This window comes from Macadamia integrifolia, chromosome 13, assembly GCF_013358625.1.
Source record: "Macadamia integrifolia cultivar HAES 741 chromosome 13, SCU_Mint_v3, whole genome shotgun sequence".
Classification (NCBI taxonomy): Eukaryota; Viridiplantae; Streptophyta; class Magnoliopsida; order Proteales; family Proteaceae; genus Macadamia; species Macadamia integrifolia.
In genome coordinates, this window is record NC_056569.1 from 19,289,950 (window position 1) to 19,311,260 (window position 21,311).

The following is a 21,311-nucleotide window of genomic DNA, read 5'->3' on the forward strand; positions in this document are numbered from 1 at the left end:
ATGATGTGCCCTGTTAATGGACCACCATGCGTATTCCTTGTAAAGTATGGAATTTCCATGTCGGTCACACATTAATTTATTGGATTCTATTCATCCAAAAAATATATATATATATATATATTGGATTTTAATCAGATGGTTGGTGAGGGGTGGCATCTACAAACTTGTAGATAGTTTTATCAATTCTTTTCACTTAAATTTAGTTAGAAAAGAAAAAAAAGACATATCTAGTGCACAAGGTTTCTGTCATTGCCACTGTCACTGTAGGATATGAGGAAGAGTTTTACAAAGAGGCTATTTTCTAATTTGAATTCGAAGTTATTTAATCAATAAAATATATTTACCGTTTCATTTAAATTTAGTATAATTACAAAATGATATGAAATTAAGGTGTGGAAAGTGAAAAGAGAATCAAAAGATGGTGGCACTTTTGCTGTGCTTTTGCAATTAAATGGTTGAAATATGGAAGAAGACCAATTAGGTTTGGGCGAAACAGACATAAGCATAAGCCATGGCCCATGAGGAGTTAGGAACTATTCCTAAATCAAGAGGAGAGCACGTTCCATGTTAGCCTTTTCTGAAAAAAAATCTCAAATATTTGTAGAGAAATATTACATTATTCTTGGTCGGTCTATTTTGAGTAGACATGTGGTAAAGGGGTAAGTAAAGTCATGTTTTGACTTTAATATTAAATATTAAAAAAAAAAAATAAAAGAAAAAGAATGAAATGAAGAGAGAATATATAATTTGATACTCATTGGCTGATTCCCATTTATTATTAATCAAATTCATGAGAGGCGGTAAAAAGGCGCGGGAGAAAGATGTGGCCATTTTCAAATTTTTTTTGAAACTATTGTCAATGGCTCCTTGCTTAAGGATTGGGGACATCATGGTGTAACGCATACGTCTCGGGTTCAAGATTTTGCTAGCCAGTGGTTGATGCAAGGGTTGGGATCCTTTGTCACGCGACATGGTTTGTAGTACAGATCCAAGGTTTGAGAGCACATGTAGCATGTGCTATAGAGAGCCTGATCGTGCATGTAATGGAATCGACAATCTACTTCTTTACATTTTTGTTTGTTGGAGAATTTTCTAAATCACTTTTACAAATCATTAATTGCATGTAAACCACGCTTTTAATCATCTAAAACACCCTTATCAGGCCTCCTGTTGACCATATGGAGGTTGATGTGGTCGGTCTTAAATCAATGGATGTATAAAATTTATCTAAATTGATCACATGTTGAATTTTAGGGACCAACCACCTTGTGATTTTTTTTTAGTTGGGAACCCACCTTCCTAAAGTTAGGTTTACTACCTTTTGTCTCAAGAAGAACAAAATGCATGCTACTCTACACATTTTTTCAATGGATACGCATATTTAAATACAAGAAAGAGTACCCATTCTAACCAACTCTTATAAATTAACTCTTATTATACTACTTAGTTAACCAACCGAAACTCATTATAAGTAGATTCCACGTACATTATAATAAAATATAATTAGGTTCTTTCTTGTTGACCATGTTGGAAAATAGAATTTTATTAATCATTATAGTATTAATTGTTAATAATTGTTGTGATACGTTTCATTTTAAAATCCCTTGGACAATTTGATTCCATATAGATTTTTTCGTGCAAATATCCATGGAGAATTTATTAAGTCTCATCAGGAAAAATCACTTTTACTAATTATTAATTGCATGTAAACCAATTCTTTTAACCCTCTTAAAAAGAGCAACCCAGTGCATGAGGCTCCTGCTACTGCAAGGTCTGGGAGGGACAAGTATGTACGCCGCCTTACCCTCTATGTATCATTTATCACACCTTCTTCTTTGTCTAATGTGGAGGCTGATATGGCTAGTTCGAAACAATTTTGATGTATAAAAAATCATCTAAATTGATCACATGTTAAATTTTAGAGACCAACCATCTTGTGATACATATACATATATGGGGTGGGGGGAATACCCACCGTCCCAATGTTAGGTTTTCTACCTTAGGTCTTAGAAGGAACAAAATGCATGCTACTTCATTCCTTTTTTCAATATATATATATATATATATATATATTTAAATGCTAGAAAAAGTATCCATTCTAACAAACAACAAACTCTTATTCACTAACTCATATAATCATACTTAGCTAATGAACCAAAACTCATTATAAGTAAACTCCACATACATTACAATAAAACATAATTGGGTTCTTTCTTGTTGACCATAGTGGAAATAAATTTTATTAATCACGAGTATTAATTGTTAGTAACTTTCATGATACATTTCATTTTACACTTCCTTGGACAATTTGATTCCATAAAGGGTTTTATTTATTTATTTTTTATTTTTTTTGTGCACAAATATCCTCTCAAAAGGGGGAACTTATTATAAGTCTCTTAAAAAAAAAAAAAAAAAAAAAAAAGATAAATAAGTTGTAAGAGGTCCAATGGGAAAAAGACATTCACAACCCACAATGAGGATAATTTACTACCCACTTGGAAATAGAATGAGCTATACAATGGCGGAAACAGGGAGCCAATGATTAATAAGAACCAAATGCAGCTTCCTATTGGCAAAAAGAATTAAAAATCCAAAACTCATTGCCCTTGATCTCACCAAAAAAAAGTTGCATAAAAAAATGAGAAAAATCTCCAAGGGGCCTCAAAATGATGGGGGCAAAATGAGCTGAATAGGGTGACTAGTGAAGCCTGATATTAGGTCTAATGTTTAACACACATTTCTATCAACCATAGATAACCACCTACCAATTGGGAAAGAGACAAAGAACAGTCTAGCATTTCTTTGCTTTCATATTTCCAAACAATAGTTGCATGAATTGCAAAGAATTTGCTATTGTCAATCTTTATAAAGCCATGGGAACGATTGTGTAAGGGTAGCGGCCGAGGGTTCGGCCCATTCTTTTTATTGGAGCTTGAGGCATCCGTGGGTCTTGCACCACTGCATCCTCGTTCGGAGATACGTGAAAGTCTATTTTTTGGGAAAAATGGCTCTTTCCCTTTTGGATCATTTTCAATGGTAATATAATGGTTAATTCTTGGGGATTGGAAATCAGAAAAATTGAAGTCGTTACATAGGATTATGGCCTAGGACTCGGGTGTGGGCTCGATCTATAAGAACATGTCTGAAATAAAATTGGTCTAATCTAGAGATTAGGGTAAGTGTTAGATTATAAAGTTGGGAAGGTATTAGACATCCACCCGCTCAAATAAGTCTTCCTATTAGATGCTCAAATATGAATATTTCCCAATATATGCTACATCATATGCATAGCTGAATATTATTACACAGGATTATACAAATACTATAGAGAATAAGGAATCTACATAATATCTACTCTGTTAAGAGATTATACCTGAGCTCAACCCCTGTTTCGGATCGAGAGGGGTGGGTCTCTTTTGTTGCATGCGCGGTTCTTTGTGAAGGTTCCCGACTCAGGTGGAAGTGATCTCGGTCGCTTGCTTTCTTTCTTTGGAGAATCTGGACCTCTAACGACACCACAAAACCCGACATACTTCTCAGGAATCTTCAGAAATTTCTATAGAACTTCAATGCACAAAAAAGAAGCTGGACCCGCTTGGGTATAGTTTCAGCTTCTAGTTGAGTGCTGGGCTAGAGTGTTCCTACTGGGCTGGCCATGATTGGACTAAGGTAGTAAGCTAGGCATAGGAAAATAGGTTAATGATTAGGTGAAAAGATATACCAAAGATGGAAGGGAGATGTTAATGATTGGGGAAGAAATGTTCTCTCACACTTTTTGCTTTCACATGGGAGAGGTACGCAAGCAACGATGCGGGTAGGTAGGGATCACCCTCAGATTCCTTTCATACCAAAAATGAAAAAATGAGAGAATTTATAGATTTCTAGACCCCGAAAGCTAGGATTTGATGGGCCTGCCAAAAAAGGCATCTTTTCTGATTGGCTTGCCACCCCAAAAAAGCCTTAATTTGTGGACCTATGGCCAAAACAGGAAAAAATCTCATGGGCCCATGGGAGTTTTTCACGGGCACGTGGCAAAAAATGGTCACAAAAAGTAAGAAAAAAATTGGCGGGCCCACGATATTTTTGGCGGGCTCGCAAGAACACTCTAGTTTTCCCCAACGGGGAGAGAGTAAACATGCCCTTCGTTCTTCTATGGTGGGGCAAATTTCTACTGTCCCAAACTTGAACACATGAAGTTCCATGTCCCAATGTTGGATACCTGTCATAGTAAATTATGGTGCAACTTCATACACCAAATCCTACTGAGATACCTGCATATTTGTGGCTTGTAGTAGATTTGGTTCTTCACTACCTATCTTGAGCATCCACTTTTTCAATGTTTCATCTAAGGAGTCCATAACTTCTATTCCTGCAATTACTCTAATTGGTTAGAGCAAAAACAATCATTAGTAATACTCAAATACTCAAGGTTCAACAAGACTTCTACCACTATTTACTCATTGCACTGAGGCTCTCTCATTTGTAGACAAATCAAGGGTGGGAAGCAAACCAGCCTTGATTACCGATGCCGGGGTGGCGATTCTTGACGATTTTGGATTCAAGAACAAATTTTGAAGGATCATGGGTAGAAGATAGTGACCCAATGATCAAGTGTGGCAAGTAGCGATTTCCTTCGAAACAAGCACTGATGATCTTTCAGATACTCTGGTCATTAATCTAGGAACCCCTTACCATTGCCTAGAAAGCTGAGGTTGTTGAGATCACACTCGCATATATCGAATTGCCTATGGATCCTATGTGAGGAATCAGGTCTACCGTAGTTTAGGTGCTTCACCATATTCATAAAAATCTCTCAAGTTGATCCATGTTAACCAATCCTGGTACTTCTTCCCCACCTAGATCCATAAGTCTCACGGCTTTTCCAGATAGTATCTTCTTGACTGTGAATGGGGCATTCCACTTTGGCATGAATTTCCCTGCTTTACACATCACATAGCGAATCCTGCTTTTCACGAAAGTACGAAACACATTGAGATAGATTATCATCTCATTCGTAAAAAACTTTAGTTGGGACTTGTCCAACCCACCAAGATTCCAAGGACATCTTCAGTGGTAGACCTATTCACCAAAGCACTTGGCCGGGACCAATTTCGTTTGCTTACATCCAAGTTGGCGTTCATAATCTTCACGATTCAACTTGAGGGGAAGACAAGCACCTGCGGAGATGAAATCCAAAAAAAACAAGTGCTTCACTTGATGGAAGCCCACTAGCGCACCTCAACCGTCTAATCCTCTTGGGTGAATGAGAATACCGACTTCGATACACCAGGAAGAGGGATGCCCAAAGCGTTATATTAGCCAATAACCTACATTTAACCACTACAAATGAAGAAGACGATCTTCTCAACCATGCTATTAGGGGACGGATGCCAAGTAGAGCATTTATGCTCGGGCCTCAAAGAGGCCAAGAATGGTTGAGGAAAGAGTAAATGAACATGCCATCTATTCCTAAGTTGTACATTCCCTCTTAGCATGTCAAGTCATGCCATCCGTTCCACAGTTGTACATTCCATCTTATCATTATTCTCTTGATTGTACATACCATATAGGTAGGATCAGAAATCTATACAAGTTATATGCATACTACCTTATTCTTTGCAAATAGATCAAGCTGGTGCGATTGCATCTACCAATTCCAATCTTAAGACTCCTACTGCCTAGGGATGAAAAACAAGTTCAATCAACTTAATACATTTTGGACATAAAATGGTATACCCAGTGCACGAGGCGCCCATCACTTCAGGGTATGGGGAGGATCATAATGGTCACAACCTCACCGCCACTTCACATAGTAGTACCTTAACTTTGCATTGAGATCTGCCCTCGGGTAAGGGAGTTTGTATGTCTATTTGAGAGTTTGTATGTCTATTTGAATGTACCCCTAAGTGTGAGCTAGATAGAACCATATGTGGATTGAGCTTCCTTTATGACATTCTGCTTACCCAATTCTAAGATCATTTTTAGTTCATAATTGCAGTTAAAGTATGTCGTTTAGCTTTGAGTTGAACCACCTGTAAGCTCATTTGATCTCTCATTTCCTTGAGATATGTTACAAGTAGTGTTAACAATATGGTTGGAATTATGTCGACATTGTTTATTGAACCATCACTGATATGAGATAGAGAGGGAGTGAAAGAGAAAAGCTACCTATCCCAGTCAACTCTTCAAGGCAATTGTAGCTCATAAGGTCACGGATGTTTATCATTACATGTCTACACTTTGAGCCACTGGAATAGAAACAAAAGCTTTTCTCTTTCACTTGTCCCAAAAGATTTTGATATAATTTCTATTTTAATTTCATGGGGTGATTTTCATTTAGGCAACCCTATGCCAAAGACGCAAATTGGAGTCCGGACTGCTGTCCCTATTAGGTTAGTGAACAAATGAATATGGATTGCCACTCATCTTCTCACAGCTTGAGCTTTATATATCCATCAACAACACAATGCATGGCCTAAAGACCAGTTTATAATGACCAAGACTGAATTAAATGGTATCAGGCAGACAAAAAAGTGTTTTTGGGCCCATGTGGGAGAGATGAAAAAGATGCAGGGTCTTTCTCTGCCTGGCTAGTCAAGCATGGGCTAGTTCATAGATCTTTAGACTTCGATTACCTGAGGAATAGAGACTTCACAAATAAAGCCCGAGGATTGGCACTTCATTGCTGTCATTATATATGCATATGTTTACTATTATCTATGTTCTCAATTGCCTATGAGTAACACTGGCGGGCCTTAGCTAATGTATACCATCTACGGGAATACATGTTATCAAAAAAAAAAAAAAAAAGACGAGATACTTTGAAATAAATAATTGTTCCAATGGAACTTTCAACTAAAGTTAAGTAAGAATAAGGTTCAACCCTTGCATTAACGAGGACCTGAGCTAGGGGTTTCAATCGGCTGGTTCAATCGGGCCTAACTCGACTTGACCATTTTCACCCTTGCATCGTGACCGCCTGATTAGTTAAACCTGTTTACATTGGGTGGGCATGGTGCTACTTATATTTGGTCGATCAAGCTCAGACTTCGATCATGTTAAATGGGCATTAAAGGGGCTATAGGATTCTTTAACTCTATACGAATTATAAATGGGCCACAGCTAAAATTCATCTATAAAATGGGGCTGTAAGAGAATACCAATAAAAAAGGACTTTAGACAAGCCTAAAAATGTCCTTAGAATATCCTATTTTATAATGGGCATCAAATTACCACTTTCTATTAAAGATTGGATATGTAAAAATACTCATTAATTGAAATCTAAGCAGCAAAAAATGGGGTTCCAGCCTCAATGCGGATCGGGTTCTCGTACGAGGACCATTTTCGTATGGGTTGATCCATCGCAGAGTTGGTTTTTGGATGGATTCCATCTAGTGGTGAAACAGGGTCGGGTTGGGGCGGGTTTCTTAAAACCCAAGCCCAACCCTGCATCCATTTAATTGGGCCGAGCCCGGTCCAACCTTGCCAGGGCTTGGAAAATTCAACCCTAACCCGCCCTCAAGGCAGACTGGGTTAGGTCAGGTTCTTCCATACATCTAATACCAAGACATCATTCCAACAGATTTTTAAAATCAAAAGTGGGCGATGACTGATTAGTTCATACTCTATAATAATGTATTGAATTTTTAAAATAAAAATATGAGTGGTGTGTGCATGAAGCATTATAATATATTATATTATAACCTATGTTACAATATATATATATATATATATTATAATAATATGTACAATTAACGATGTAAAAGGAGTGTATGTGTATATATATATATATATATAGTGTAATCAGGGACTCAGGGATAAAAGTCTGGGTTGGGCCTGGCCTAGAAATCAACCTGGGCCCGATTCGACCTTGACCCAAGGTTGGGGTTTTTCAATCCTAATTAACCCGCCCTCAGGGTGAAAAAACTTGGCCCAAGTCTTGTTCGGGCTCAGTGCGGTAAGTGGGTTCGGGTTGTCAGGGCCAAACTTTCACCCCTAAATTCCCATTTGTGTGGATCAACCCGATATGAGAATGATTTTCGTCCAAAGACTTGATCTGCTCTCATCAAATTTGGAACTGCTAAAACGAGATTAGTTGGATGGATTCTTTATCTTTTATCATAAATTTACATACATACACACTCCCACACCAATCCCTTCACAACTGATCCAAGCTAACTTCTTCTTGTATTTGACTCTTACATATTAGCTGAGCAACAACCACGAGGCTTTGGACATTCTGGTACGCACCTTTCGTGTGAAGAAACTCAAAGCACCACAGAACAACTTGCTCTCAAGAATGCAATATTAATCCCAAGTGGTATATATGCGTAGTGAAGATCATTCCCTTATTTAAGCCTCCAACTACAGTGAACACTGATCAAGCCTCTTAAATTAATCCAACCATGGAGAAGATCATGATGAGTAGCTACCATCACCATGACCTGTCTCCAAACCAGTGTGGCTCAAGCCTAGTCCAAACCATCGACGCACCCATCTCACTGGTATGGTCCCTAATCAGACGCTTCGATAACCCACAAATCTACAACAGATTCATAAAGAGCTGTTCCATCTTGGATGACAACGGTATGGTTGGTAGTGTGAGAGAGGTGAAACTGGTTTCAGGTCTACTGGCTGAGACAAGTAGGGAGAGGCTAGATGCGAGTTACATGATGATTCTCATGTTATGATCTTTCGTACCGTTGGTGGGGATCATCGTCTCATCAATTATAGATCTACCACCACTGTTCATGAGATTGGGAATAAGACGGTGGTGATCGAGTCTTATGTGGTTGATGTTCCAATGGGGAATAGTACAGAAGATACGTGTTTGTTTGCTGATACTATCATAAGGTGCAACCTCAGGTCCTTGGCTTGTATCACGGAGAAGATGGCTTGTGTCCATTAATACCACCATATGATGGCACGGTTTCAGAAACTTAATTGGTTCCTTTTCTTTTTCTGATTTGATTCTGGTTTTGGGCAATTTGCTAGACCAAAAAAGTTTGGTTTGTATAACACCCCTCTCCTTTTTTTTCTTTTTTTTTTTATGCAATCCAATGAGATCGGATCAGGTTTATGTACGAGAACAATTTCGTATGTCCTTGTCCATGGATTTAGAATCCATTAAATGCAGAGAGAAAAAGTGAATTCATAATCCATGGATCAGAGATGTATGAGATTGATCTCGTACATGAACCTAATCCGGATTCCAATCCAACTGTGTTGATGGAGTTACCGTTAGAATGTCGTTCTATGTGTCTATACAGAGTGGTTTTTCTTGTTTTGTATAAATTATATTAGACCAAATGAGGAAACTGATAACATTATAAACAAAATCTATTTTAGAACTGATGAGTTTTTTTATTAAGGGTAATTATTATCACTCCTCTACATTTGTAACCTATATAAAGTGGGTTGGATTTCCAAAGCTTGGTGATTTTATGTTTGGAAAATCTTGGTATTGGTGGAGATCGATCTTCATTCCCTGATTGATTCGGATCGGTTGTCCGAATCAGTTCAAGGGTAAAATAGTAAAAAATTAGTACTTTTTATAAAAAGCAAGGACAAAATCCATTGATACATCGATCTAGATCGATATCGATAGAGACCGATACTGATACCGTCCCTTAAATCCGTGCTGGTAAACTCTTGTTTTCTATAGTTGGGTGAATTCCTTTCAAAGGCCGTTGCACAAGAATGAGAACATTCATACTTTTACCTCCTGTTATTTTATACTTTTAAAACCTAAATTATCTTTTTTTTCTCACCAGCAATTGAGAATCATTACCCTTTTTCCTTTGCTATGAATCTTCTTTTTCCCCTTCCTTTGACGAAGGAGCTATGTCCGACTCCCTCTTATGCTTCCCAATGCCGCCCCACAACACGCCATGGTTCTTCTTCCCAATCCCTTGTTTTGCATTACCACTTGTTATGGTTTCTATATCTTGAGTGTGTAAACGAGGTAGATGAGTTCAAATTGATAAGAATACTCTCTTGAGACTAGTACTTCAGCTCCTTGCTTCCCTTAGCTTCCCTTATTCTTGTTTCTCTTATCTGTTTTGGAGAAGAGTGCTTGAAACATTGAAAGTTAATTAGGAATACAAATATTTACTTTGAGGGTAAACAACTTCCTAACCAAAGCTTGAAATTCAAATAATCAATGGCTGTTATATTATCCCCACTCTTGATTTATAAACTCCTACATCCATTCAATAACTAACTCCACAAGAGTAGTTTCACACCCAACTCCTCTAAAGACTAGGACTTGATGACTACTTTTTAATAGACTTTGGCTACTACTTAGTACTCATTGCAAGACTCCCACAACACCCAAATAACTACTTGTTAATAGGATCCTTTATTGGTGGGAACAACTACTCAAGGTTTGGGATTTTCACAGAAGAACAATGAACATTGATGTTATTTCAACTCAGGAACTTGGTAATAGGATCCTTTATTGTCAGTCCCGTGCTGGTGTCAAGGGTATTTGTGAGTACATCATGGGTTTGTTGCCAACATTTATTGTTTGGGAATTATGGAGAGAAAGAAATAGGAGAAGACATGGTGAAGGCTCACATGCATCATCTACCATATTTGAGAGAGTTAAAGATTGGATTCCTGAGATCACTTATCCTACTAAATTCTTTAAACCCCTTTCTTGGAGAGATGATCATATTCTGCAGGTATTTAAGTTAAATCCTCCTATTAGTCAAGTTAAGGCTCCAGTTCCTGTACATTGGTGCCCTCTCTTTCATACTGTTAAACTAAATGTGGATGGTGCAAGTAAGGGAAATCCGGGCATTAGTGGTGGGGGAGGCATTATTAGAAACAAAAACAGGAATGTTCTTGCGGCATTCTCTAATTTCTATGGGGTGTATTCAAATTCAATGACTGAGTTGACAACCCTTAGAGATGGATTGAGACTGTGTGGGGAAATTGGGCCTCTCTAATTTTTATGTTAATTCTGATTCCTCCTTGATTGTGAAGCTGGTTACCCAAAGATCATGTAATTTGTGGAGCTGTTGATATTGGTTTTAGGAAGTTATCAACCTCTACGATTCTCTGAGAGCCCACATCTTGTTTTCATTTAGGGAAAACAATCGAGCAGTGGATTGGTTAGATAATTTTTCTTGTGAGTCTACAATAAATTTGATTTTCTATGATGATGATCCTCTTCTAGGTGATCTTGTTGCATCATTCGAGAGGACAACGTTCGTCTACCAATCTTTAGAATGTAATAGTTTAGTTGATAAGGGTTTTCTTTTAGGTTTTGAGAGTGATAGAGTGACTTGTCTCTCTTGGGTTGGTGTAAGGCTAGAATTTTAATAAAATTTTATGGGCTATCCCGGGTCCCAGATAATATTCGGGATAGAAAAAAAAGAAAAAGAAAGAAACTACCTGTTAATATACTTTGTCTACTACTCGTTGCAAGACTCCAACAACAACATCCGAATGACTACTTCGTAATAAACTTTGTCTATTACCCGTTGCATAACATTTCATTCCCCCTTAAATTACACCCTTGTCCTCAAGGGTGAATTCTGGAAAATGAATCTTCATCTATTCTAAGTCCTCCCAAGTTGCATGTGATGGAGACAATCCCTTCCAATGAATCAAAACCTCTTCCTTTAGCTTCCTAATTCACCTTTCCAGCATTGCTTGTGGCCTATCTATAATGACGTCCTCTTCTTCTTGCAACTTTGGAAGCTCCTGCTGTACTTGTATGTTTGCACCAATATTCTTCTTCAAATATGATACGTGGAATGGGATGAATGCACGAGTTGTTCGGCAGCTTGAGCTTGTATGCTATATTTCCAAATTTCTACAAAATCTCAAATGGCTCTAATATATTACTGATAGCTTAAAATTTTTATGGATAGAAAAGAAACTAAAACTTGTTTATATGGCTTTCGGCGTAAATAAACAAATTCTCCTTCTTCAGAAATCTTGTCAGTTCGATAAGCATCATAAAATTTCTTCAAAGAAAATTTGAGCCACTGATGATGAAGTGTATGGATGAGACATAGGAATAAAATGAAAAAATTTTGACAAACAATCTACTACCACAAACATTGTTGTGTTACCCCTTGAGGCTGGTAGTCCATCTCTGAAATCTATGGAGAGGTCTGTCCATAACAACATATGGATGGGAAGAGGTTGAAGAAGGCTTGCTGTTGAAGTATTTTTCCATTTTTTTATGTTGGTAGGTGTAGAGCATTGCTCCCTAAACCCGGTTTATTGACCGATTGGTTTGATTTGATAGTGTAGGGTCCGAACCGGCAAGAGTCGATGCGGGTGCCCTATGGTGTATGACAGCAAGGGTGACATCAAATGTGGGGTGGTCAGACAAAATTGAGCCGGAACCCGATGTGGTTCGCAAGCCTAAGCCATGCCCTTGCACGTATCATAAGGTTATGCGCGAGTAAAGAAGGTATGTTATCGTATTTGATGATGATGACTCGATTCACGACAAGTGGCAGGAGTGAAATACGCTTTGAGAACCCATTTTCCCACCGAAATCTAGCAAAGTTGGCCATGTTCTGGCCAATAGGTGGGTGGTCACTGGTGGGTGCGAACCTCCTATGTGACCCACCTATAGGAGAAATGTGGGCCCCAGCAAGCCCAACTGGGGTGATCATGCGTGTTTCGGACTTCCTGTAGTAATGAAGTTATGTGTGCCCAGCATTATTGACTACTTCGTTCGGTATTGCGGTTTAATGCGATTCGGGCCATAGTATGTCAAAACCAAACACACCTTAGTAGATATTTATAACCCAAACTATAAATAGCATTTACTCCTCTCCATTTATTATTTTAGCAAGGGCTGGTGGAGAGGAGTAAAGAAGAGGGGGAAAAGAGGGAAGAGAAGGGAAGGAAGAGTGAGGGAAAGTGTTTCCCCCTTGTCGTCGAAGCTGTGCCTCGCCATTTCATCGTCGAAAAAGTGATTGGAACCTTGAGATCTACACTTTGAGGTAGGTAAGTGCCATAAACAATTGGATTTAGTGAAACCCTCTTAGGAGGTCAAATCAAGAGTTAAAAGGGACTATGTGATTTCTTTGTAGGTTTTAAAGGAGGAGCAACCAAGATTTGCAAGCATTTTTGTGATATTTGGAGTTGGGGGAAGGATCTTAGGTTTTGGAGTTTCTTGAGCTAAAGGTATGATTTGTTCCCAAAATCTTAATTTAAACGTAGATCTATGTTATGTTTAGGTGGATGAACTCTAAAATGTGTGGGAAATGTGATGGAAATAATCCCCTTGGGTTTCCAAAGGGTGGGATGAAGAAGAGAAGTAGGATAGCAGAACCTGTTAGACACTGGTGGGTAGCATCGGCGGGTAACCGGACTCACTAATGTGACCCCCCAGTTGTACCTGGGCTTTGGAGTCTATCGACGGGTAGGACCAGCGGGTACCTGGACCTGTCGGTATAACCTACCAGTCTTGGCTGGGCTTCGAAGTCCTACGGGTGGATAGGACTAGCAGGTATAGGTACCCACCGGTAGCACCCGCCAATGTGGGTTTGAGTGTTGTCTGCCTGGGCAGCTTGCACAGGTGGGTCTTCTTAACCAATTGTATGACCCAACTGTGGACCAATAAGCTCCGTTCGAACTTAAAATTCATCGATAGCCTCCTTTATGTTATTAAACACGTCATGACCATGTTGTTCATTGTTTTGTGGTCCAAAACGGACATATTCTAAGCTTCCTTTTTGTGTTAGGTCTCAAGACTCTCGTCTTCGCACATCGGATCTTACTTGTACCATGTGTGCATATTCTTGTATGTGAATAGGTAAGTGGGGAGAGGGTGTTGATTTTATTTTGGAGTGTTTATAGCATCATCTTCATTTCACACATTGTCTTGCCCTATATGAATGCCATTTTCGTGCATATGCTTGCCTACTGCTGGTTGCATTTACGAAAGGATATGTTATATCTTTAAATTTTCAAATACTTGTTACTTACTTTAATTATGAGCATGGATTAATCGATTATTGGATGATGATGATTAGTCAGACATGTGATGAATTGCTAGATTAGATGCTGTAGGCAGCTTGAAAACGAATGCATTGGTGCACTATGGAATGGGACACGGAAGCACAATATAGTCAAACTATCTCATATAGGAGCATGTGGTTTAGGATTGACATTCCCTCGTGCTATGACCCTTCCCAATAAGAGTTTAGGTGTTGGATTATCACTGGAGGGAAGCATCGGTTGTGGACCTCTGTGGTGGTTGCAAGCACACTTGATTGATCATTAGGACAGTTCGAAATCTTGGTGATATATTCAGAGGGCCCTGCATTTATTTTCTACTGTGGTTCGACCACGATTTACTTTTTTACTGTGGTTTGACCACGATTTACTTTTTTGAATACTTATAGTCGGTCCTCTCCGACAACCCTATGGGTGTATCGTGGGATGAAGAACGCGTCTCGTACCCGGGACATACACACACTGTGGGACTCAGTATTATTGCTTAGGTGGATAGGCCTAAAATGAATCTCATGCATGTAAGATAGTTTGAAATGCGATTGCTTGTTTGCGTCTTTTTTTTCATTTACTAAGTTAGTGAGCTCACCCCTCGTGTACACATTTTTTTAGATGATTTTACAGATTTTCCTGTAGAGGAGAAAGAGTCGGAGCTCACTGATGAGTTTTTAGTGGGGGATTGGTGGTTATAGAGGGATTTGGGCAGGGTGTCAGTGCCCTTCAAAATGCAGCAGAATTTTTTGAGCCTTCCTTTAGATATCTCAAGAGAAAAAATGGACGGAAATTTACCATTTTGAGGTTGCATGATCAAGGCATTGATTTGTACCAAAAGTCCTCCTTGCTTTTTCTTGATATCCTTGCAAATCTCCTCCTCACACATAATCTTATCCTCTGGGATTTGCATTCGCTGTAATACAACCTCCTTTTCATTAACTGAGAAGGACATCCGTAGCTTAGAGAAGTCCAACATAATGGGACTGAAACTCCGAAAGTGTCGACCATTGTGCACCCAAAACAACATCATACCATTTTGAAGCAAGCAAATAGAAGTCCAGTGTGATGGAGACTCCTTACAGAACCATGCGAACCCTTTGCAACATTCAGAGCTTGTCAATTTTTCATTATTTGCAATTGAAACTTCAAACATTCCTTTATTGTTATGTCTGAATCCAAATTTGTATGCAAATTTATAATTGAAAAAATTATGGCTACTACTATAATCAATTAAAAACGTTACCAGTCGGCGACCGATTATTCCATGGACTCACATTGTTGGAGAAGCTCTAGAACCCGCAAGTGTATGAAAGAAAATATTTGGAACTTCTTCTTGGTTCGCCAGCCCCATCTTGGTTTCAACATTTTCAGCATCATCATCATCATCATCATCATCATCATCATCATCCAACCCATCTCCTTTAATAGGGAAGAGCTTCTTGTAGAGATGGCCCATGTTGAATTCGTTGCAATTGAAACATAAACCTTTTGCTCGTCATTCGCTTAGTTCCATTGGAGAAAGTTTCTTAATCGACATCATTGAGTTGCTGTCACTATTTCGATTGACAAAGAATATCTTTGACCCTCTAGGAGGAAAATCCTCTGTTTTTCTCATCCCTGTTTTTCCTTGTTTTGCTACCTGCAGAACACGACACGTGGACAACAGAGGATCCAACGATCAAGGTTGAGTGAGGATTATTACATCCGGTGCGTTGGTCTTAAAGTTGTCCTGTTTTTCCGTGTTCTGCAGGTAGCAAAACAAGGAAAAACAGGGATGAGAAAAACAGAGGATTATTTTCCCGCTACGAGAGGATGATTTTCTGGCTAATTGATCATGAGCCTTGTACAATCAAGTAAGGATGATTGCTACTGATAAAGTGGTGGGTTTTGCTACTTGAATGTCTACCTTAATTCCTTCCTTAAGACTACTGGTGAAACAACCAACTTGTTGTTCTTGTGTCAATTTCCCCGCACGAATCAACAATTGTTCAAATTGGGTTTGATAATCTCTCACCAACCCAGTTTGCTACAATTTAGTTAAATCACCGAAAAAACCTTGATATAGTGTAGGACTATACCTCACGTGAAGCCCTTCTTTGAAAGATGTACATGAAACAATTTCTTGCTCATCATTCATCCACTGGCACCATAACTAGGCCACCCTCCAAATTGAAAGAAGCAAGTGGTACATGTTCATCTTATGGAGTATAGTGAAAATCAAAAAATTAATCTGCCTTGCAAACCCAGTTGGTAGGGTCATTAGAACCAATTGAGTTTTAGGAAATCCAACTTCACCATCTTTGGCAGATATGTTCTAGTAGTCCTAAAGGGTATTCGCGTTGTTTTGATGACCATTGGATCCTCCATTACGTATTTTCTGGTTATTGGAAGTCTCATCATGATCATGGCAACCAGTAACGTGATCGAGGCGAGTGTTGATTGCTGCAAACAGGTTTTGCATTGAGCCCATCATCTTCTTAAATTTGTGTTCTCGTTCCTCCATCAAGCTACCCATTTCAGACATGAGTTGTGCGATCTGCTAGTCTACCATGCTTGGCTCTGATACTAAACTATTATGGTCTCAATTTCTTGAGTGTGTAAACAAGGTAGACAAGTTCAAATTGTTAAGGATACTCTCTTGAGACAAGTACCTTAGCTCTCTGCTTCCCTTGTTCCTGTTTCTCTATCCTATTTTGGAGAAGAGTGCTTGAAACAATGAAAGCTAATTAGGAACACAAGTGTTTAATTCGAGGGTAAGCCAAAGCTTGAAATCCAAATAATCCATGGCTGTTACATTATCCCCACTCTTGATTTATAGACTCCTACCTCTATTCAATAACTAACTCCACAAGAATAGTTCCACACCTAACTCCCCTAAAGACTAGGACTTGATGACTACTTCTTAACAGACTTTGTCTACTACTCGTTGCAAGACTCCCACAACACCCAAATGGCTACTTCTTAATAAACTTTGTCTACTACCTGTTGCGCGACCACAACACCCAATTGGCTACTCTTCCAAGCCCCTAGAGGCTTTATCACATTAAAAATTAAGATGCATAACATCACTATGGGGATCCAAACCACCCCTCTTCTTCCTGTTGACCATTGAACATGTTACTATAGAAACCCCATTAGGTATCTCTTTGAAGCAAGGTCTCATGGTTGCTTATAAATTCTGAACTTTACTTGATGAGTCTTTAGCTCAAATTGGTATAGCACTAACATGAGCATGTCTCAAGCATGCTTAAGGGGATGATGGTTCGAATCAATCAAAACCTTTTTTTGTTCAATGGTTCATATCATAGTCGGTTAAGTCAAATATCCACACAAAACAATAGTGTTGATGATGTGTCGACAGTGAAAGATCATTTTATGGAACAAAATCGAAAAAGATCACTCACGAAATGGAATTGCAACTATATGCAACCTTAAAATAAAAATTTATTAAATTTAATTTATTTAATAACCATGCCTCTAACATCTTTACCCTTAGCCATAAACCTCTTTTCCTTAGCTGCAATTTTGCTCTACGAGAGTGATCGTGCAATGGTAGTACTTTTCAAGATCACTCTTACAAAACAAAATTGCAACTAGACGCAGCCTTATGCTTTTCACATGCTTTGATTATCTTATTGGATTTCATAATCCTTGAGTTTTTGAAACATTAAAATATGTAACGAGGCAATTTCCTAATCCCGTCATGGAAAAGTGATTCTGAGATGGTAGTACTTTTTCCTAATCTCGCTCTGTAAAAGTGATCTTGCAAACTTTTATTATTTTATAAGATTTTAGTATTATTTGAGTTTTTTTTAGTAAATAATAATCTGAGTTTTTGAAACATCCAAATATGTTTCTAGGAAATTTCCTAATCCTTTTTTTCAAAAGTGATCTTGAACTTTGATTATTTCTATTGTATTTCATAATCATTCAAAGTTTTTGAAACAAGGCAATTTTTGGATCTCACTCTGAAGAAGTTATTCCGAGGTAGGAATGATTTCCTGATTCTGCTCTGCAAAGGTGATTATGTATGCTGTTGATGTGTCAACAACACATGCTTTGATCATTTTATTGGATTTCATAATCATTCGAGTTTTTAAAACATCAAAATATCTAATAAGGCAATTTCTTGATCACTCTCTTAAAAAGTGATCTTGAGGTGATTTTTTTTTTTCAACAGTATAAATTTTATAAATATAGTGTGAGCAAAATGTCATTCACATAATTATTGGTTGTAGTGGTCAGAAGTGATTTTTAAAAGGTATCTTAACATTGTTTTTGTTCTTGGAACATTTTGAAACAATTTTACTAAACACTCTTCCACTAGAACATTCTCACAATGCATAATCGAAAAGAACACTATTGTGAAAATTTTCCTGAAATATAAGTGCAACCACATAGCGAGCAAGAAGGCGCATTGAAAACAAAGGAGTGATGAAAGAACCAACTATCAACATATCCTAGCAGATTGTAACCCTGAAAAGGGGAAGAAACTGAACACGCCAGAGCAAATAATTCATCATTGTTAGTTCAAAAGACAGTTGAGGAGAGACTTTCGCTGAACTAATGGCGAGGTAGTGGCCAAATTTGCACTCATAGCAGTAGAAAGTGATGTCATGAGTGAGTTGCAAAAAGTAGAAGGAAAAGGGCTCATTGGAGTGCTTTGGCTCTTAATACCATGTTAATGTCTCTCATCATCTTGTTAATAACAAGACATTGAGAGCACTCCAAGACATTACATATATATAGTCTGATGAAATGTAGTGAATCAAGATTAGATTATAGACTAAATACATATTGGACATCTAATAGAGGACACTATGCCATAGCATGAGAGATGGATACAGCTAGACAGAGAGTAGTGCTGCTTGTGTGTGTGTGTGTCATTATACTGAATCATGAGTCCAGATCCTCTCTTGGATGCAGGAGGATAATTAGGATTGAAATCCTCTACGGTGGTAATTCTTGGTGGAGGCTGACGGAGGGTTCGTGAGATGGCAACACGTGTATGGTGGATTGTCACCTGTGCCAGTCTGATTCTTGGTTTTGGAAATGGACCAGGTTGACCAAACCCTATTGGATCCCCCAGTCATAGGAGAAGATGCTTACGACGTTCCTCGATGGAGGAAGGTTTGACAATCCAGACACCATAGTTGGAGATGGCCATAGGGAATCTCGTGATTGGGAGAAGCTCTGATGCATAATTGGAGTCATCATCTTTAGAGATGGCACCTGAAGTGGAATAAGAAGTAGACAATGAAGAGAGGATGCGATTGAGGTGACTCGTAGAAACACTCCTCCTCTTCTTCCTCGTCCCCTACCTTGCTCATCATTCGGGCGTTCCCATCGGAGGAGTCAAGAGTGAGTTGTTGGCGATGGAGGGAGATTAGATCGATTTGGACTGAGAGAAGAAGAAGAAGAAGAAGAAGAAGAAGAAGAAGAAGAAGAAGAAGAAGAAGAAGAAGAAGAAGATGTGAGGGTTTTGCTTCCTCAGAATAGGAGAGAGTAAGTAGGGAGAAGAAGAAGAAGAAGAAGATGTAAAAAAGGGATCCAATAGTGTTCTACATCCTCTACATTTTAGGGGGTTTGGATGATTCGATCCATTTCCAAAACCAAGAATTAGATTGACATAGGTGATGATCTAATACACGTGGCATCAGCTACATGTTGCCATTGCACGTACCCTCTGCCAACCTCTGCCAAGAATTACTACCGTAGATGATTTCGATCCTCCTGCTATAGTAGTTAGATGACACGTAGTAAAGGGGAAACTGGGAACCTTTGCTCCCTTTTCCTTCTTTCTCTTGTTTTGGTTTTTTTTTTCAAGGGATTATAGGAGTGGGCCTTACCTGTTGTTCCTTCTTCCCTAAACTGATGACCAAAGGAAGAGGAACACATTTGACTATTTTGAAACCACCCTACCCTTCCTTCTCTGCTCCCAACACGCTGTAACTCCTCCCTCCTCTGTTCCCGCCTAGAAACACCTCCCATCTCTCCATTGAAATCCTGCGAACCCCTACCCCTTTACTGCCTCTACAACTCCTTCTGCCCCACCCTTGTCCCAGCCTCCTGTGAAGAGGATCCTGGTTGTGGAAGGTTAAAATAAAAAAGGGTTAAAACAGAAGTAGTTTTGGTAAATAACTATTGTTATAACCGTGCCCTAAAATTTTCTATTTTAAATGTACAGATGAGGCACCAGAGGACATCGGTACCAATGAGTACTGGGTAGCAACTGTATTTTGTCAAGAAGGGAAGGAGGACCCCACCTGTACCTGCTATCCATGCACCAATAACTAGAAGGGGTTCCAGGTACAGAAGAAAAGGTTAGTCAAGCCCTCACACTTCACGGGAAAATCCCTGAGCTTTAATAGTAAAATGTACTAAGAGGTGGCGCCCACACACTGGAAACACCTTGAGATGGCCCCATTAAATTTAAGGATCCATTTCCACACAAAGGGGACCAATTTAGCCTTCACTGGTGAACACCTCTGATGAGTATATAAGCCAAAACAAGGTTATTTGGCCGTGGGGCCCGAGCCCTCGCACCCATGCACCTCAAACCACCTCCATCGGTTAGTGTAACCTACTAAAGGATGGAGGTAAGAATGAGTGACAACCCATTATTTTGACAAAAATACCTTAGGCAACTTAAGCCTTTGTTATTTATTTCTCCACCTACCAAAGAATAAGAAGGAGAAAGATAGTAAGAGAAGAGAAAGGAAGGGAGCTAGGTTTTCATCATTTGAGGTAAGACCATTCTCTACCCCTCTCCACACACACGCGCCCCTCTCTCCCTCACTTTTTCACTCTCTATTGAGCGAATGGAAACCCCCAATCGATTCTCACCTCCCCACTTCTCAAAAATACTAATTGGGAGGGGAATTTGGTATAGGAGACTTATCCTAGCAAGGTTGGTGCATCAATTTAAGTTTTTGAACCTTCCTTTAGGAAATCCCACCTTAAACCCCAATTTAGGCAACTAAACCCTAGAACAATGAACCTTGCTCAAATCCTCTATAGCTAACCATTCTAATCCAAAACTAGGTTGGGGAAAATGGAATTGGGCACATGAATTGTGGCTTGGAGTGATCACATAATCCATTGGTGGTCACTACATGAACCCTAACTGATTTTCCCCAATTTTGGTCACCCTAGACTTGTAAATTAGGGATTGGTATATCTTGAGACTCTATATTGAAATAACTCACTAATTGCACTAAACTCCAGCAACGTGTAGTATGTGTGAGGGTGCTTTACATGTAAACCAACATTGGAATCTCAAGACCTAACTTGTAAACTATACAAAATAGGGAGAAATAGAAAATGGG

At 38.9% G+C, this 21,311-nt stretch overlaps 1 pseudogene; it reads left to right on the forward strand.

The window, feature by feature from the left end:
- Nucleotides 1-8,405: 8,405 nt before the first annotated feature.
- LOC122059077 lies at nt 8,406-8,908 on the forward strand (annotated as a pseudogene).
- Nucleotides 8,909-21,311: the final 12,403 nt, after the last annotated feature.